Source organism: Clarias gariepinus, chromosome 2, assembly GCF_024256425.1.
Source record: "Clarias gariepinus isolate MV-2021 ecotype Netherlands chromosome 2, CGAR_prim_01v2, whole genome shotgun sequence".
Lineage (NCBI taxonomy): Eukaryota > Metazoa > Chordata > Actinopteri > Siluriformes > Clariidae > Clarias > Clarias gariepinus.
Genome location: NC_071101.1, coordinates 44,019,483 through 44,035,957, shown reverse-complemented (window position 1 = coordinate 44,035,957; position 16,475 = coordinate 44,019,483). Strand labels below are relative to the sequence as shown.

The window sequence follows — 16,475 nt, the reverse complement described above, 5'->3', positions numbered from 1 at the left end:
CACACACACACACACACACACACAGATATCTGCAGTCTCACCCGTCTGCTTTCATTCTGTAGGACAGAGACGAGGACAGCCTGGGACTGATGATGGGCAAACAGGAGAGAAGACACAGCGGGAGGCCCAGGTGAATAGACATGTGGTGTGTGTTTGTGTGTGTGTTCATGTGTGTGTAATAACATGTTGTTTATGTTCTCCACCTGCAGGAGGATTTGATCTACACAACTGTAATTTACACTTTCACTACATAGAGAGACTACAGTTTATACCTACATCAACTCTCTCCGTTTCTCTCTCTCTCTCTCTCTTTCTCTCTCTCTCACACACATGCACACACGCACACACAGACTCACACACACACACACACACACATGCACACACACACACACACACACACACACACAAAAATAATTTGGTACTATACCTTAACATCTTTGTTTATTAATAGTAAATAACAATGCTTTTTTACTCCCACACTTATCTTTAATTTTTTAATTGCTGCATAGCAGCCGTTTAATTCACATCTCCATCTAAAAGCGCTCTGCTGAAACTGTATGTGTATCATATGACTCTTATAGGTCTATAAACATCTGTAAAAACAAAAAATATCAAAGTTTATGGCTTTGGCAAGAGTACACTGCATTGTTATCAGTAGCTGTAAGTTTTTGTGATTTTTTAAAAATTTCATATATAAATATTAAAATCTGAAATGCTCATTATGTTTTGTCGTCTTATTCTACATTTTCATACAGAACTCAGAGTCCTACAAAAACACATGAGCACTGTTAATGAGATTTACACTAGCTGAATCAGAGTCTGTGAAATCTGCAGTAAAATATTTATTATTGTGAAATATTCTTTAACACTGATGATAACTTTTCCTTTTTACATTATTGAATCTTTCATTATTAAGATTTGGACTAAACCCATTTCATTCACATGATGAGTTAAAGCAGGAGATTCCTGCATCTCTCTCCACACTGATGTACACTAAAGTAATACACTCTGGTCCCATCCCAATGAGAAGTGGCGACATAACTTACAGCAGGTAAGGTCGCTGAACCGCTGGATGTCCAGATGGTGCTCCTAAAACAATGTGGTCTTCATAGATAATTGGAAGACCTTTGTGGGAAAAGCTGGACTGTTGGGGCGGGACTGTGTCCATCCCACTCGGGAAGGTGCTGCTCTCATTTCCTGTAGTATAGCACATAGTCTCAGAAGAGGCCTAGTTAATTGGTGACAATCCAGAGCCATGGAGCAGACAGACAGGCTAAACCAACCGTCTGCTAGCTGCATAGAGTCGTCACTCAGGGTTCACTATTTCGAGACTGTTTCTGTTCCCCCAGCTAAACATAAATTTAGAAAAAGACTCAGAAAGTCTGTTTTAATAATTTAATTAACATAAAGACCACAAACTTAGATCACACTGAATGCGCAGCCGGCACCTCTGATCTGATGCTAGGACTGTTAAATATTAGATCTCTCACATCTAATGCAGTTATAATTAATAAAACTATCACAGACCAAAGGTGTGATATACTCTGTTTAACAGAAACCTGGATTAAACAGGACGAGTATGTAGCTCTAAATGAAGCTAGTCCTCCTGGATACAGCTACTTACCCCAGCCTCGGTTAACTGGTAGAGGAGGAGGTGTCACAGTTATTCACAATGATAATTTGACTATTATACAAAAACACGAACATAAATTTAATTCATTTGACGTTCTCTATAGTAACATAACAAGTGTAGCTACAAATATTAAGTCAGCACAGTCGATTCCACTAATTACAATTTACAGACCTCCAGGGCTGTATTCTGAATTACTTAGTGAATTTCATTAGAATAGAACGGAAATTAGAATGTAAATGGCGTCAAACTTGTTAGTATTTCAAATAGCATGGAAGGAGAGCATCCTAAACTATAGAAAAGCTCTTAGTGTAGCTAGATCAACGTATCTCTCCACTCTTATAGAAAATATAAAAAATAATCCTAGATTTTTATTTAATACCATGGCCAAATTAACCAGGAATAAGACCACTGCAGAAATCTCCACAACAACATCGTGCAATAGTGAGGACTTCATTAACTTAATAACAAAATTAAGGCTTTGAAACCAGAAAATGTAATTGATTCAGATGTTAAACTAACAATGTCAGATCAGAACCTAGAATACTTTACTACCCTTGAAGAGAATGAATTAATTTCACTTATCTTTTCTGCAAATTCATCAACCTGTATATTAAATCCTATACCGACACATTTTCTCAAACAGATAGTGCCGGAAGTAACAGAATAATTCATTTTTCCCTCAGCACTGGGTATGTTCCAAAATCTTTTAAATTAGCAGTTATTAAACCAATAATCAAGAAACCTGACCTCGACCCCTGTCACCTGTCCAATTACAGGCCGATATCAAACCTCCCCTTTATCTCTAAGATTCTGGAAAAGATAGTAGCGGAGCAGCTATGCTCATATCTACATAGAAATAGCATACATGAACTGTATCAGTCAGGATTTAGGCCCCATCACAGCACAGAGACAGCACTCGTTAAAGTAGTAAATGACCTTCTATTGGCCTCTGACCAGGGTTGCATCCTTATGCTTGTGTTATCCGACCTCAGTGCAGCTTTTGACACCGTTGATCATAGTATTCTTCTTCACAGGTTAGAAAATGTGGTAGGAATTAAGGGAACAGCCCTCTCTTGGCTCAGATCCTATTTGACTGATCGTTATCAGTATGCAGATTTGAATGGTAATTATTCAGCATGTTCTCTAGTGGAGTTTGGTGTTCCACAGGGTTTGGTTTTAGAGACACTGCTTTTCTTCCTTTACATGCTTCCTTTGGGAAACATAATCCGTAAGCATGGTATTAGTTTTCATTGTTATGCTGACAAAACACAGTTATACGTCTGGCAAAACCAGATGAGAAAAACCAGCTTGCTAAAATTGAGCAATGCATAAAGGATATAAGAGACTGGACACTAATTAACTTTTTGTTTAATCCTGATAAGACAGAAGTTTTAGTCATGGGACCGCATGCAGCTAGAAGCAAGGTTTTAGATCACACTGTAACTTTACACTGCCTTTCTGTTCCATCAAGTGCAGCGGTGAAAGACCTCGGAGTGTTTATACATTCTAGTCTTTTATTTGAAGCACATGTAGAGAATATCACGAGGATAGCATTTTTTTACCTAAAAAATATGCCAAGATAAGAAATATATTGTCACTAAATTATGCAGAAGAAATAGTTCATGCTTTTATCACCTCTAGGTTGGACTATTGTAATGCCTTACTGTCTGGTTGTTTAACAAGGTGCGTAAACAAGCTTCAGCTAGTCCAGAATGCAGCAGTGAGAGTCCTCACTAGAACCAGAAGATACGAGCACATCACACCTATCTAATATTCACTTCATTGGCTCCCTGTGAAATTCTGAATTGATTTTAAAATACTACTTTTGACATATAAAGCATTAAATGGTATCTGAGTGAACTGCTACTGTAGTGTCTTACGATCAGCCACGCCTACTTCAATCAAAGGATGCAGGCTGCTTGTCAGTACAATTGTTAAAAGCATTATACAAATTGCATTATATTGAATTGAATTAAATCTCTTCATGGGATCAGATCAGTGCTCTTGTGTTCTCCTGAACCGTGAACGTCTCTCTCTTTTTTGCATTAATCCATCAGTCTGCTTGTTTGGTCTTCAGCTTGATTAGTTTCTTGTTTTTTAACCATTACTGTGCTTCATAGAAAAGCTGTTTAAAAGTAAATGTGTTTTCTCCTACAGTTCAATTTCGCTGCCCTGTTATTGTTGATGAACACTAGAATATATTTTTGATTGAATAACTTTATATTTAATAAATGTTTCTTTTTTGCTGTATCCATAAGAGAAGCATGTGATGCACCCATCATGCATAGTGTCCACTGTACAAGCCTCTGGAGGCAGTGTTATGATCTGGGGTTGTTTCAGTTGCCTAGGTCTAGGATCCGCAATGTTATGTGGCAATAAAATGAAGTGAGCTGACGACCTAAATGTACTGAATGACCAGGTTTTTACATCTATGGCAGGCATATACCAGGATTCAAATTGTGAAAGTGTTATGGGTGTTCTGGGTTCTTGGAGTAATTTTTCGACACATAAATTCACCACACTCTTTTTCATTTTTTTGCACATTTCTTTTGCCCGGGCAGTGTATCATACACATACATCCTAGTTTCCACTTTCTAAATCATGTAACTTGTAAAAATATATATTTTTATTAAATTAAATAATGATACACAGGGTATGCTTTTCCCCAGCTTGTTTATTCTAATTACACCTCATAAAGTTGTGGTAAAATATTTTAATGAATTCCTTGATGACTTATAAACATGATGCAACATCATTCATCATGAGCGGTTTGTGATTCTGCTAACGTTCACATCGGTGTTACATCAGTGTTAGGGCAAAGCAGGCTAGAGCAAAAAGGAACACTTAGAAATGTTTAAGTTTGAGTAGTAAATGTGATTAAATGAAGGTGTTTAATTAATTAATAAATCTGACACTTTGAGTAGTTTTTATGTAGATTTGTGCGCATTTTGCAATATTTCCAGCATTGTTCATAAAGTTCCACCACCCAAAATTTAGGAGGCACATAGGCCACGCCTCCCTAATTGGACCTGATGGACACATAGACCACGCCCCCTATAAGGTCTTAACCTTCAACCAGATTTTATACATTACACTGTTACACAGTGGTATGATTGTAAAAGAAAAGTCTCTTGCTTTGGACTGTAAAAGCCTTTTTCTTCTCATGTGAAGAGTGATTTATTGTGCGCACTTACCACGAGAGGCTATTACATGGAGATCAATGATGAAAGAGATGGCAGCATCAAATGTGCAAAGATACAATAAAGACATATTTTCCAAGGAGAAAAGACAAATCCAGAATCACAAGCCTTTGTTTTTTGAAGCATAAGAATACATTTAAAATAGTCTGTTACCAATAGTTTTTTGCCATTAGATGATTTATAAAGATTCAGAACATAGACTGAGTTCTGCTGTGCAATCGATGAGAGAGACTTTCTCACATTTATTTGTCAATGCTATTCTGCTAAGTTTGCACTTCCTGTGTTATCTGATCTGTAAGGGTGTGGAAGTTAGAGTGTGTTCATTACAGTAGTATTTGATATGAGAAGTACTTTATAGTTTTGTCATTAAAATATTTATCATGATTTATTTCTTTTTAATACATAAACTTAGTTATGTTGTTAAACAGACTTTCTTCTTAGGTGTTGTTGATTGTCTAGACACACCAGGTTAGAGGGCTGGTGCAATGTTTGTGTTTTTGTCAGCTTAGGATAGTGTAGTTAGCTAGTTTTGTTTGATGTACAGTGGAACCTCACATTGTAAGTAAACTGATTTGCGAAGGTTCCTGATTGAGCAAAAATTTTTAATAAAATTTAAATGGATAACCAAGTATCACGTGGCACACATGCATTTCTTGTTTTAATGCTTAGCATCACGTGATCACAACTGAGCCAATGGTTCTTCTCTCTTCCGCTGTGAAATTGAAGGTAATCATCATCCATGCTTGGTCTCAGTGTGTATGCGTAAGGCACCTTTTATTTTGTGTTTGTATGCGAGTGTGTGGGTGTAAGAAAGTCGTTCCACACAGCAGCCTATTTCCACCCCTTGTCTGCAAGCTAGTGGGTGTGTGTGTGTCCATGTGTCTGTGTGTGTGCGTGTGTGTGTGTGTGTGCGCGTGTTTGAGTTTGATTGAGAGTCTCCATCGGTAAACTGGTGTGTGTGTGTGTGCGTGTGTGTGTGGGTGCGCACAGGTGTGTGTCCACTATGTTTACTATATCCATAACTCCTACTCATATCCACCATCACTATATCCAGTCAAACCACAATCCACAATTTGTCATTTTTGCCCTGCAAAAACCCGATAAGGAATTTATAGTTATGGTTAATAGTGATTTCTATCACTGTAGACACTGCACTAGATCAGCATTGGGTAATCAGTTCCTCAACAGTGCACTCCCGTTGAAGTTACGTGACCATATGTACACTTTTCTCCCACAGTTCACATTTCTACAGTCCATTCCTACACCTAAACATGCAGGTGTCTTTAAGCAGACACACAAACATGCATGCGCACACACACACCAACACACATACACACATTTCTTATGCCGCTATTTGTCTACTATGGCAACCCACGCAGGAAATTTTTGACAACATACTTTTAACCACACCTGTTGAAAAACAAAACTGCAACATTGTTTCAGTCATACAACTTTCTTGCAACTCTGGTATACAAAGCTTTTTTGATGTCTTACTCACAGTTCAGTCTTTGGCAGCATGATGGCCAAGAGATATACTGCATGTGAAGCTGTAAAATTATACAGTTTTTGACAACTATAGTGATCAAGAGGAGAGACACCAGGTTGACAGTGAGGAGGGTTTAGAGGAGAAAGAGTCAGAGGTTGAGGATAACACAGAGTATAACCCAAGGAGGAAGACTAATGAGGAAGAAAACCCAGCTGAAGTTGTGGCCTACTTTCGGTCCAAAAATTAAACCAAACCCTAATCCGATATGCCATATCCCGAGTGGAAATCCTGTTTTCAACTTTTCCTTACAGACTTTATTGTAACTGTTGTCATGAACATGAGAAATCTGGAAGGGAGAAGAGTGGAGCACCTGCCAATTATTTACAAACCAGGTTCTGACATCAATGTTGATGAGTATCTCGTCTGGTTTAAAGGCGGGGCCTATTTAAGCAGTATATGCCAAACAAACCACCTAAGTATGGTATAAAGATATGGGAAGCATGCGATGTGAAAACAACTTATGCAAATATACACAGGCAAACCAGCTGATGGTAAGAAAAACAGGGGAAGTGGGAAATGGGAGGTCCTTGACAGCAGGGCTACTTTAAAATTGTGAACATGTTTATACAGTGTATAGGTCAAGCATTATATTTGTCATATAGTTAAGTTTTCCCTGTGTACATTTGGGCTTTTGTTTTTTAATAAATAAATCACATCAGTCAGTTTTGACCGGGAACACAAAATATGTTAACATGTAAATGTAACTTGTTTCAAAAAAGTAACTGATAAACATTTCAGTGAAGTACTCTGTGATAAATATGAAAAAAAGGTTTTATCTTTATTTATTGTTTTAGTCAAAATAATATCTTTATAATGTTTTTTCCCCCAAAAATGAGTGATATGATTTTAATTCAATGGGGCCTGCAGGACATACACAGCAAATACAAGGTCAAGACATGAAGCTGAAGTTGCTAAAAAGATCTAATACAACATTATATGATAATATATGTACTATTGTGGATTTATAATAAAATAAAATGCTCCAGTCCAAAGTGACTGGGAACATGACTTGCCACAAACAAACACAACGGGTTAAGACATATACACTACTCTGAGGGTACAGACATAGACTCAGTTCTGCAGTGTACTAGATATGAGAGACGTTTTTACGCCTCTGTGTTCAATGCCAAAGTACTAAACTTGTACTTCCTGTGGTAACAGTGTGAGTGTACGCCTGTGATGTATAGGGTGTGTTCATTATGATGAGACTTGGTGCAGCAGTTTGTCAGTGTGTGTTTAGCTCTAATTCTCTCTTTTGGATTAATGTGTGTGTTTGGGTCCTTAGTAAGAATGCAGGTGTGTTTTCTTCTCTGTATTCTCCTCATACAGCTTTATGTCACTGACTGTACATCTGCTGTCTCTTTCTCTTTTCATAATGTCAGGATATTATAAATATATAATGATATATAGAATACTATGTTAAAGAATTTTCTATTTAAGCCTTTAAAGCGTGAACTCATGATATTAAAATGTGTACATGTCTGAACATCTGACATAATTTAAATAAGTTTTGATGTTGTTCAGGTTGCTATCAAACTGAACATGAATGTAAACATAAATTTGAAAAGAAAATCATGGGACTTTTATCTAACATGTTTAACACTTATTAAGAACTTTGTGCCAGAGCTTTATTAATCCCCGTCTATGTCCTGAGATCATGTAGAACGCTGAGTCTCTTTAATCATGATTGGTGTTCTGGTTGTTCCTGTCTCGTCCTTGTACAGTTACCTCTTGCTCTCATTGGCTGTTACTCATAGAGGTTCTTACAGCACCATACAACTGCTTATACTGCAAGATTTAGAGCCAATCATTTTAAAGATGCTTGTTTACCCTTTTATTTCCTCCACCAGCAGCAGTTTCATAGTGTCACTAAAGTGGGTTTAGCTGTTCAGAGTGAAAAACAAGAGTGAGTGAAAAAAAATATCCACACTCTGGCTGAAGAAAATTATTTAAATTATCTTTTTGAAAAGACAAATAAATCATTTTCTGACATAATCTTACTTTTCAATACACGTCACCATCGGTCAACAATATTTCATATTCCCTCATTAATTAAATTTTACGCTAATATATTTTATTAACTAAATAAAATAAACTAATTTAAAATTTAGTTGGGAGTGTCACGAATGGGGTGTTCGGGCAGGTGTTGAACGCCGTGGGCAGAAGGAGCAGGCATAGAGGCAGAGGGGTTGTGTAATCAAAAAAAAAAAAAAAAAAAAAAAGAGTCTTTAATGAAGGTTGAACACAAAGTATAAATAAAGACACAAAGGAACAAACAAACTCAAACAATACTTGACTCTGTGCTAACAGGGGCTCTCTGGCCAGACACAGGCAGGGGGAGACACATAGCACGCCCTGTGGCGAGACACAGGCAGGGGGAGACACATAGCACGCCCTGTGGCGAGACACAGGCAGGGGGAGACACATAGCACGCCCTGTGGCGAGACACAGGCAGGGGGAGACACATAGCACGCCCTGTGGCGAGACACAGGCAGGGGGAGGACAAACATAACAGGACACACAGACTAAGCATGGAGCTGAGACTGGACACTAGAGGGAGACACCAGAGAGAAGAGAGACACTAGAGGAAGACACGTAGAGACACTAGAGGGAGACACGTAGAGACCAAGAGAGAGATGGGACGAGGGCTAAAGACATGGCAATCAGCTAGGCATGGCTTTTAAGCTGTGCTTAACCATGGCAGTTAGCTACATATACACCTAGCTAAGCATGTCCCATTTAGCCCCAACATGCACTAAGCTACACTTACCTCATAGCTTACCACACACTAGGGAATTGGGGCACAGAAACACAGACAAGGAATACCCAGTGGCTAGGCTAGGGGACCCATCAAAGGCTAGGCTAGGGGACCCATCAAAGGCTAGGCTAGGCTAGGGGACCCATCAAAGGCTAGGCTAGGCTAGGGGACCCATCAAAGGCTAGGGGACCCTTTAAAGGCTAGGCTAGGGGACCCATCAAAGGCTAGGCACACTGGGCAACTAGGGAGGTAGGAAACACAGGACAGCTAGAGAAACAGAGGGGCTATGGCTAGAAGCATGCTAGTTACTGTAACTCAACCTAGATTTTAGCTAAACACGCTCCTAGCCAAACACACACCTAACTACCTACCTGACTCTAGCTTAACACACAAGAACACAGGAGGACAGGACTGAATCAGCTCCACTAACACAGACACACAAAACATACACAGAAACATTGCCAATACGAGAGCCCAAGTCAACACAACTAAAATCAAAATAAACTAAACAAAGAACAAAAACAAACTAAAAACAAACAAAAAATGCTCAACCCAGTTTCTTCTTCTTCTTGGTTTTTAACGGCGGCTGACACCAACTTTAATAGGTGCATTACCGCCACCTTCTGCTCCGGAGTGTGGAACAGAGTCTCACATTCTATTTATCAGACCCGTTTCTTTAATAAAATTGAAGAAGATTTTACTATTTACTTCACTCGCCCATTTTATTAAAACCTTAAGATCCACCTCCTGATTTATGTTCTTTCTTATTTCCTTCATCATTATTTCTCTTTCTTGTTCATACTTCCTACAAACAAGGAATACATGAGTTATTGTTCGGACCCAGTTTCCCAGTCTAAACAGCTATTTATAGAGATGGATTGATGGCTACCTTGGCTCAGGTGTGCACTCGCATCACCTGACCGAGGTGCCTGCTGGGAAACTGAGTCAGCCAACAAAAACTACAAAATAAAAACAGTGACCTCTGGTGGCGGGCCCTTACAGGGAGCCACAGATGCACTGTTGTCTTCACTTTTTCCGAAGTGAATCTTTATCAAATGAAGAATATAAAGTATGAAATAAGAGAAAATAAATAAAAATAAATAAATAACATTTATTTGCATAAAAGAAAATTAAAGTAAAATTGGGATATAGAAAATCCAAGATCAAGATCTAAATACAAGATCATAAATGCTTTGGATAGCAATCCCCTGCATTTAATGCGATGTTTAGGCTTTAACTTTTCAATAGGCGTCTAACTGTAATGAGCACTGTTTATTGTTAAACATTTTTTCGATAATGTTTCAATACTCTTTCTTTTTCAATTCTAGAAAACTGTAATCATCAATTTAACATCTGATAGATGACTTTTGAACTTTTGTCTCGGTCGGTGATTGAGGATGTTTCCATTCCATACTCTCCTGTTTACTCTCAGGCTCGTAGTGATGAATCCATATCTTGTCACCAGTAATGATTCTCTATTAGATTTTTTTTTTAAAAGTTGGTCCAAATATTCTTTGCAAATTTCCAAATGCTTCTGTTTATGCTTTTCTGTGAAATATTTTGGTACCCATCTCAAACAAATCACAAATCACTGCATGCTGGTCTTCTTTTGTGCAAATCTCAAGTGGGGCATCCATTTTTACTAACACGTCAGTTACATGTTCACACCTGCACAGAATTAACTGAGAAGACAGTTGACTTGAACGGAAGGTGCTGATAAGACAGTGCGGCCAACATACGTTTTAATATACCCATAGTGTGGATAATTTTTGACTCACCCTTCTACATGCAGAGTTACAGTGCTGCAGAGTAACACAAAGTAAAAAGAGACTATCCTTAGGATAGGTTTTAGATCTTTGTGTTTGACATATATATTTTGTCAGTTTGTATGTTGCATTGTTTTATTTTCTACCCTTGTACTACTAGGTGTTTTTGATTGTCTAGACACACTAGGTAGAGGGTAGAAGCCCGTATTTATTTTCATTATTTTTGCCAAGTGTAGTGTTGTTAAATACATTTTGGCAGTCAGATTATCTGTTGTTTAATTCAGCCAAGTAAAGTTAATTTTACTATGTTCATGAGATTAATTTATCTGTTGTTTTGCTTTCACATCTGTAAATGCCAGGTTTTGGTTTCCGCTGTTTCATGCATTTAAAAATATTCTCTATAAACATATTTTCTACTCATATCCACCATCACTATATCAAATCAAGCCACAATCCTGAAATGGTATTGTTCCTGCCCTCACCCTTGGCTGTTGGAACACATCACCAACAACAATAATAAATTATGGACATTATTGATTGTTGTATGTAAGTGAAATCACAAAGTGTGTAGTTGTGTAGAGTTGCTGCAGATGGTCTGCATCTGAAGTGCTTATTAACAAATTAACTGCTCATTAACAGATCAGTAACTCAGTGTTTTCCCAGGCTGCAGGGAAATGGAGAGACAAAACCCATCACTGCATACACAGGAGACTCAGTACTGCTGCCCTGCTCCTGCACTGACCTCCACACCACACCTGGGACATTCACATGGAGGAAATACACAAATAACTGGATAGAGATATCTCCTAAGAGTGAACAGTACAAAGACAGATTTAAGCTGGTTAATGATCACTCTTTAGGAAAAATTTTCTCTGCTCATATCACACCCAACTGTAGAGGATGGAGGAAATTACACAGACTTCAGACTGAATACAATTCAATTCAATTTTATTTGTATAGCGCTTTTAGCAATTTTTTGTTGCCGCAAAGCAGCTTTACACACTCAAAAGAATTATTTAAGTTTGTATGAAATGTGAATTTGTATGAATCAAAATGGTCAGTTTGTCCCTGGTGAGCAAGCCGAGGGCGACAGTGGCAAGGAAAAACTCCCTGAGATGGTAATAGGAAGAAACCTTGAGAGGAACCAGACTCAACAGGGAACCCATCCTCATTTGGGTGAAACAGAAAGCAGTAAATGATCTGCATTTATACAGTGTGTAGGGTGGGAGGCAGTTCAGCTATAATAGCTGATGTTAATTGATGTTACTATGGAGTCCAGGTAGTTATTGAAGACTCAGGTAGACATGTAAGAAGTTCCAGTCATGAACTATCGAACTGTCAAGTCCCCAGAGAAACAGTTGCCAACACCAGTCAAGGCCAGAACCATTTTCTAGGTAGAAAGAATCATTCCCAGACACCAGACGCATCCCAGAGAGACACACGGGGCATCCATGTGACGAGATCTTCAGCCAGAAGCGGGGCACCAGGATGGGTCAGACAGGTCCGGAGGGCAGAGGGAGTCTGGATCACTGGCAGCTCAGGAACGACATGTGTAGCTCGACAGAGAGAGAGAGAAAGAGTGAAAGGGGGAGACAGGAGGAGAGAGGAAAAAGAAAGAGGGGGGGAAAGAGAAGAAGAGGAGAGATGGCAGTTAGGTATGGTCACAGTCACACAATGTATAATGTGAATGTATATTAACTGTAGAGTGCAAGCAGAGACTCCGGCAGGACTAACTATGACAGCATAACTAAAAGGGAGAGCCAGAAGGAAACACAAACATGAGGGCTTCCTGACATGTAAAGCAAACAATCACCCCACCGTCAGCAAACCTGAGTGATCAATGAGAGTGAGGAAGACAGCATCCAAACATACCAGTTCACCATAATACTCTACGTCCATGAGTCCCCCAGATCTGCTCCTTTACCTATGGCAAATCTATTTATAAAAATGCTTGGCTAAATAAATAGGTTTTTAGCCTGGACTTAAACACTGAGACTGTGTCTGAGTCCCGAACACTATTTGGAAGACTATTCCATAACTTTGGGGCTTTGTAAGAAAAAGCTCTGCCCCCAGCTGTATTTTTCATAATACGCGGTACTGACAAGCAGCCTGCATCCTTTGATCGAAGTAGGCGTGGCGGATCGTAAGACACTAGTAGTTCGCTCAGGTACTGCGGCGCGAGACCATTTAATGCTTTATATGTCAAGAGTAGTATTTTAAAATCAATGCGAAATTTCACAGGGAGCCAATGGAGTGAAGATAAGATAGGGGTAATGTGCTCATATCTTCTGGTTCTGGTGAGGACTCTCGCTGCTGCATTCTGGACTAGCTGAAGCTTATTTATGCATCTAGCTGAACAACCAGACAGTAAGGCATTACAATAGTCCAACCTAGAGGTGATAAAAGCATGAACTAGTTTTTCTGCGTCGTTTAGCGACAATAAATTTCTTATTCTGGCAATATTTCTGAGGTAAAAAAAAGCTATCCTGGTACTATTATCTACATGTGCTTCAAATGAAAGGCTGGAATCAATAATCACACCAAGGTCTTTTACTGTTGCATTTAATGGAACAGAAAGGCCATCTAAAGTTACGGTGTGATCTAAAATTTTACTCCTAGCTGTATGCGGTCCTATGACTAGAACTTCTGTCTTATCCGGATTTAGCAGAAGGAAGTTAATTAGCATCCAATTTCTTATGTCCTGCACACATTGCTCAATTTTAGTAAGCTGTTTTTTCTCGTAAGGTTTTGCTGAGACATATAATTGTGTATCGTCAGCATAACAATGAAAACTAATACCATGCTTACGGATTATGTTGCCCAGAGGAAGCATGTAAAGGGAAAAAAGCAGTGGACCTAAAACTGAACCCTGCGGAACGCCAAACTCCACTAGAGAACATGCAGAATAATCACCATTTAAGTCTACATACAATACAGATATTTCAGACTCACTGTTATAAGTAAATTACTTAATTTTATACACAATGTTACTTCAGTGATGATCTAATGATATAATTTCTAAGTGAAGTTGTGTAAAGTGTTTAGATAATGAAGTTTATGATATTATAAATTACAGTGGTGTGAAAAACTATTTGCCCCCTTCCTGATTTCTTATTCTTTTGCATGTTTGTCACACTTAAATGTTTCTGCTCATCAAAAACCGTTAACTATTAGTCAAAGATAACATAATTGAACACAAAATGCAGTTTTTAAATGAAGGTTTACGTTATTAAGGGAGAAAAAAAAACTCCAAATATACATGGCCCTGTGTGAAAAAGTGATTGCCCCACTTGTTAAAAAATAACTTAACTGTGGTTTATCACACCTGAGTTCAATTTCTGTAGTCACCCCCAGGCCTGATTACTGCCACACCTTTTTCAATCAAGAAATCACTTAAATAGGAGCTACCTGACACAGAGAAGTAGACCAAAAGATTTCCAAGGCGCAAACCACTTTTAAGTAAAGTAAGAACATTAAGGCTCGTCTCAATTTTGCTAAAAAACATCTCAATGATTGCCAAGACTTTTGGGAAAATACCTTGTGGACCGACGAGACAAAAGTTGAACTTTTTGGAAGGTGCGTGTCCCGTTACATCTGGCGTAAAAGTAACACAGCATTTTAGAAAAACATCATATCAACAGTAAAATATGGTGGTGGTAGTGTGATGGTCTGGGGTTGTTTTGCTGCTTCAGGACCTGGAAGGCTTGCTGTGATAGATGGAACCATGAATTCTACTGTCTACCAAAAAATCCTGAAGGAAAATGTCCGGCCATCTGTTCGTCAACTCAAGCTGAAGCGATCTTGGGTGCTGCAGCAGGACAATGACCCAAAACAAACCAGCAAATCCACCTCTGAATGGCTGAAGAAAAACAAAATGAAGACTTTGGAGTGGCCTAGTCAAAGTCCTGACCTAAATCCTATTGAGATGTTGTGGCATGACCTTAAAAAGGCGGTTCATGCTAGAAAACCCTCAAATAAGGCTGAATTACAACAATTCTGCAAAGATGAGTGGGCCAAAATTCCTCCAGAGCGCTGTAAAAGACTCGTTGCAAGTTATCGCAAACGCTTGATTGCAGTTATTGCTGCTAAGGGTGGCCCAACCAGTTATTAGGTTTAGGGGGAAATTACTTTTTTCACACAGGGCCATGTAGGTTTGGATTTTTTTTCTCCCTAAATAATTAAAACCATCATTTAAAAACTGCATTTTGTGTTTACTTGTGTTATCTTTGACTAATAGTTAAATGTGTTTGATGATCAGAAACATTTTGTGTGACAAACATGCAAAAGAATAAGAAATCAGGAAGGGGGCAAATAGTTTTTCACACCACTGTAGGCCTGTAATTGGAAAGCTGATAGGGGTCGAGGTCAGGTTTCTTTATAATCAGTTTAATAACTACTAATTTAAAAGATTTTGCAACATACTCAATGCTGAGTGAGGAAGCAATTATTCTCAACAGGTGTTCTGTTATTGCTGGTACTATCTGTTTAGGAAAATGTGTCGGTATAGGATCTACTATATGGGTTGATGAATTTGCAGAAGAGATGAGTCAAATTCATTCTCTTCAAGGGAAGTAAAGTATTCTAGGCTCTGATCTGACCTAGTTAGTTTAACATCTGCATCAATTACATTGTCCGGTTTTAAAGCCTCAATTTTATGCCTGATATTTACAATTTTATTATTAAAAAAGTTAATGAAGTCCTCACTATTGCACAATGTTGTTGCGGAGATTTCAGAAGTGGTCTTATTCCTGGTTAATTTGGCCACAGTATAAAATAAAATCTAGGATTATTTTTGTTATTTTCTATAAGAGTGGAGAGATACGTTGATCTAGCTACATTAAGTGCTTTTCTATAGTTCAGGATGCTCTCCTTCCATGCTACTTGAAATACTAACAATTTAGTTTGACGCCATTTACATTCTAATTTCCAAGCAGTCTGTCTGTTAAAATGCGCGTGTGATCGTTATACCAGGGAGCGAGTTTCTTTTCTCTAATCATTTTTTTTAACTGGAGCTACATTATCTAAGCTATAACGAAATGTCAACTTTAAATATTCGGTCGCCTGATCGAGTTCTGTGGGGTCAGACGGTGATCCAATCAAAGTTGAAAACTCTGTGAGATTACTGATAAAGCTCTGTGTGGTAGTTGATGTGAATGTACGTTTAATATGGTAGCAAGGTGCTGTGCGTACATTATTACTATGACACAATTTAATTGAGACAAGATAGTGATTTGAAATAACTTCAGACAGTGAAATTGTGAATAATTTTTTTATACTTAATCAGAAGAATCTAAATCTTATTATTAAACTGCAATGGCTCCCCCTCTACCAGTTAGCCGAGGCTGGTGTATGTAGCTGTATCCAAGAGGACCAGCTTCATTTAAAGCTACAGTGGAACCTAGGATTACAAGCATAATTCGTTCCGGAAGCGGGCTCGTATTCCAAAACACTCATAAACCAAATTTAATTTTCCCATAGGAAATAATTGTAAACTTAAATTATTCCTTCTACAGCCCAAAAAAATAAATACATAAATATAATTAATACAAAACAAAAATGTAAAAATAAATCT

At 38.3% G+C, this 16,475-nt stretch overlaps 1 protein-coding gene across 1 annotated transcript in view; it reads left to right on the top strand.

The window, feature by feature from the left end:
• Nucleotides 1-16,475, top strand: part of LOC128543559 (cell adhesion molecule DSCAM-like) — a 235,707-nt gene that overhangs the window by 105,582 nt on the left and 113,650 nt on the right. The window lies entirely within an intron of this gene.